The sequence below is a fragment of the Sinocyclocheilus anshuiensis genome, unplaced genomic scaffold (assembly GCF_001515605.1).
Source record: "Sinocyclocheilus anshuiensis isolate Anshui unplaced genomic scaffold, SAMN03320099.WGS_v1.1 scaffold164, whole genome shotgun sequence".
NCBI classification, from domain to species: Eukaryota; Metazoa; Chordata; class Actinopteri; order Cypriniformes; family Cyprinidae; genus Sinocyclocheilus; species Sinocyclocheilus anshuiensis.
In genome coordinates, this window is record NW_015557128.1 from 1,502,882 (window position 1) to 1,507,367 (window position 4,486).

General features: G+C 33.5%; 1 pseudogene; it reads left to right on the forward strand.

The window, feature by feature from the left end:
* LOC107677903 (interferon-induced helicase C domain-containing protein 1-like) overlaps positions 1–4,486 on the forward strand; it is a 43,456-nt pseudogene that overhangs the window by 22,852 nt on the left and 16,118 nt on the right.

The window sequence follows — 4,486 nt, forward strand, 5'->3', positions numbered from 1 at the left end:
TGGAAAGCTAACCCAAAAATTATGTTCTGAAGAATTGTAGGGACCTATGAAATACTTTTTCTTTTTTTTCCAAATTCCGTTTTTTCAGTTTTAATTTTACTGGATTCAGTTTTTTTTTTCTTCAGTTTTTTCATTTTAATTTTTTCATTAGTCTTAATGGTTACATAAAAAAATATTAATCAAAAAGCATGTCTAATTAATTTAAAACTTGAAACTTACACAATTTAACAGCAATTTATTAAAAGTTTAACAAAATTTTTTCTCTCAAATTCAGTTTTATTTTGACCAAATTCTGTGTTTTCCATTCATTTTCTGGATTCCATTTTAATGGTTTCATTAAATTTTAATAATCAAAAGCATCTTTAATTAATTGATTTTACAAAAAAAATAATTTATTATTATTTTATTTCTTTATTATTATTTTTTTTCAGAAATACTGTGTTGTGTATTTACATTTTTCTGGTAAATAAAGTTTGGTAAATCATTTTTATTGCAAATATTCCTTAAAAATAATGTTTTAATAATATTTTTAGTAGTAGTAGTAGTACTATCATTACATTAAGTAATATATTTCTGTCACAGTTTCTTCAAGTTAAACCAAACTTTTATTTTGAAGGGTTGCTGTGAAGACCTTTACGTTTCTGTTTGTATATGATATGACAATAGTTTTTCTCAAAAGAAATGGTAAAATGCTCATGAAGTGACTCTCAGAGCAGTTCTAGAGGTAATGTTCATGTGTTCATGTACTCATATATTGAGGCGCCATTCATTCACACAGAAACATGCAGAACATGCAGGATTAGTGTTTAAATAAAATTTTTATTCATCCAAAATTTGGCAAATTCCGTGACATTCTGCGTTGTACAGTAAATTCCTTTTTTTTTTTTGACTGGATTCATAGGGCCCTAGAATTAGAATAAGTTAATGATGCATTTTTGGGTGAACTATCCCTTTAAGGCAAGACACTACAGGTTGAATAGGGTAAACAGTGACTAATAGGTTATCATTATACTTTCCATAGTTGATTTTTTTAATGTTTAAATATGCACATGAGGCATTATCTACCTAAATGTGCACTAATTTGCATGCATTTCCAGAACAGAAATCAGACATTAGACAAAACCAGGTTCAAAATTCTGGTTTCATTTTGTTGACATACTAGAGTTAAAGCTAATCACTCCATTAATCGCTCCATAAATTATAAAATACTGTCAACAGTCTGAAAACAAATTCACCATATTTTTAGGAATAAACAGTTATATAAAATCAGGTGAATTATATTTGAACAAGCCCCTCTGTAAAGACCTTCAGAATATAGATAATAATAAAACTGTAAAGTTTGGTGTATGTAAGTGCTGCTGAAGTGGAGATTTCAGACTCAAAATGTAAAAAAAAATTACCTAATTTTGAGAAAATGCGCCTTTAAATATATGCATTGTAATTGAAATCTACAGAAACAAACAGATAAGGTGTAATAAAAGAAAGTGTGTATTTTTAATGTTTTCTTTCCACTAGTTTGAAAGAAGACATGTTATGAAAGGAAAATATACCAAAATCTCAAAATTGACCAGGGGTGTGTTTCCCAAAAGCATCGTTGGCTAACTTTGGTCGTTAGTTCCATTGAACTCTATTGGTAACGACGAAACTTGCGACCATAGTTGCTTTTGGGAAACACAGCCCAGTGCATGAAAAAAAAAAAAAAACTATGGTTTTGCCTGTAGTATCCTGTCCTAAGAAGTCATTTATTCACATTAAACTTGGAATCAAACAATACAATTCAATTAAATCTAATGTAAAGATCTAATGCACTAGAAGGTCATTAATAATTTGAAATATTAAAATATTAAGAATACAATAGTTTCCTATATCTATGGTAAGTACATGCTGAACTGAATAAATTCTGATTCAATTCCTATATACTTGCAGAGTTCACTCTGATGGTTATTGACGAATGCCACCACACGAAGAAGGGTGGTGTGTATAACCACATCATGATTCGCTACCTAAAACAAAAACACCAGAACCAGCTACTGAAGAAACAGGAGAAGAGTCCAATTCCGCTCCCTCAGATTCTGGGTCTGACGGCCTCACCTGGTGTGGGAGGAGCGATGAGCCAGCAGATGGCAGAGGAACACATTCTCCAGGTAATATCGACACTCGCTTCCGGTAATGCTTCTTCAGCTTCTGTGCTGTTCTGCAAGTCTACAGTGATACAGCAAAGACAAAACATGTTATCTGAGTTGTGATATTGCAGGCAACACATCTTTCTATTGCACAAAAGAAAGAAATGAACGGTTTTAGTCAGCAAGGATTAGTCAAAAGTGAGAGTAAAGACATTTATAATATTAAAAAAGATTTCTGATCCAAATAAATGCTTTGAACTTTATATTCATCCTGGAAAAAATGTATCACAGTTTCCACAAAAAATATGAAGCAGTTTTCAACATTGATAATAATATCAGAATGATTTCTGAAGGGTCATGTGACACTGAAGACTGGAGTAATGATGCTGAAAATTCAGCTTTTCATCGCAGGAATAATTTAAATGTATAATATATTCCAATAGAAAACAATTATGTTAAATTGCAATAATATTTCATAATATTACTGTTTTTACTGTATTTTAAATCAAATAAATGCAGCCTTGGTGAGCAAAAGAGACTTCTTTGAAAAACATTTAAAAAAATGAGCAACACTATACAATAAGGTCTCAATTATTAACATTAGTTAATGCATTAACTAACATGAACTAACAATGAACAATATATTTTGACAGCATTAACCTTTGTTAATGTTAGTTAATACAATATTCATGTTAGTTCACAGTGCATTAACTAAAGTACTAGTAAGAGAATCTTCCCCAGAAACTTCCCCAGCTCCACCTGTATAGATCTGCTACGGGGTGATTCGTGTATGCTGTATGGGGGTTATTTCATGTATGTTATATTTGCAGCAGCAATATTTCTTACATGCTCACAGCAGCATGTTGTGGATGTATTGGCAGTAGCAAGTCTCGGTACTTGCTCTGCCGCAGCAGCAGCAGTGTAGCAGATCTATTCCGCCAAGACCAAATACATTAACATTGTCATGTACATTACCACGCCAATCCCTCTGAGAGTTGTCATGACAGAACTAAATACTGTACAAGTATTGTTATAGTATAGTTCGTACTTTCCTTAAAAGTACTACAAGAACCTAAAGGCTGGAATACATTGCACGACTTTTGGCTCCAATTTACAGTCTGGAGAGGTTGGCGCTAGTTACTCAAAGTCAGATCAAGTCTGCAGATTTGAGTTGACCGATTTCATAGAAAATCGTGTAGTGTATGATGGTCAGACTCCTGATTTATAAGCTTCAGACTCTAATTCTATCCAGTCAGAGGATATCAAACACGTTTGACATTTTCAGCCGGTTTTAGAACATACATTGTTTTCAATTGTCATGTGTCTCCTAGCAACAAGACACATATTTCTGCGCGAGTTTGTTGTGATGGGAACGACTTGAAAGTCTGGTAGTGTGTGATCCTCAGTCATTTAATGTAAGATAGCCAGTTTTTCCTCTGTGACTATTTACAAAGTCAGTAAGTATATGATGTCTAGCGTTTTAAAAACTGTTCAGATCTCAAAAGTCATGTAGTGTATTCCAGCCTTTAGTTCTTGAATGGAATTGGAAAGGAACTGGAATCATTAAGTGGAAGCAAATTGTTAAAGTCTTTACAATTCCCATGCCTACCAGCAATGTGCATGTTACATGCTATGAGAACAAAGCTGAGCAAATCCATATGTTAGCGAATGCACACACGTTTTCAAAACACACACTCTATAATACACAAATTCTAGATTCTGCTTTACTAAAAAAAAAATATATATATATATATTTTCCTTTCTCTCTAAAATAAAAAAACCAAATCTTCCTAAGCGTTTTTCTCTAATCTGACTTTTCCACACACACACACCCCCTCCTCTCCCACATATCTTACTGTTTTCTCCACCGCAAAGCTGTTTCCAATGTTCCACGCAGCCCCTGTGCTGGAGGCAGCCATAAACCTCCGCATGCCTTTCATGCTTCTCCAGTCAGGACCCTGCATCACATTATTACTCTGCTGGCCTGCTTTACCATGAATCTTTATGACAACAGCACCAAAGCGCCAAGAGAAACTATTTTGCGTTGGATTCTCAGTACTAGAAAATAGGGGTCATATGACGTTGCTAAAAAGAACATTATTTTGTGTATTTGGTGTAATGCAATGTGTTTATGCGGTTTAAGGTTAAAAAAACACATTATTTTCCATATAATGTACATTATTGTTTCTCCTCGCCTTTCTGAAACGCGTTGATTTTTACAAAGCTCATCGTTCTAAAAAAGCAAGGTGTGCTCTGATTGGCCGCGTTTGAATCATCATTGGCAAATTGTTTAAATATAAAAAAACGTACTTACAGGCTGTGAGTCAGAAGCGCCAGACTGTCCTTGCAAAGTTGGAACTGCC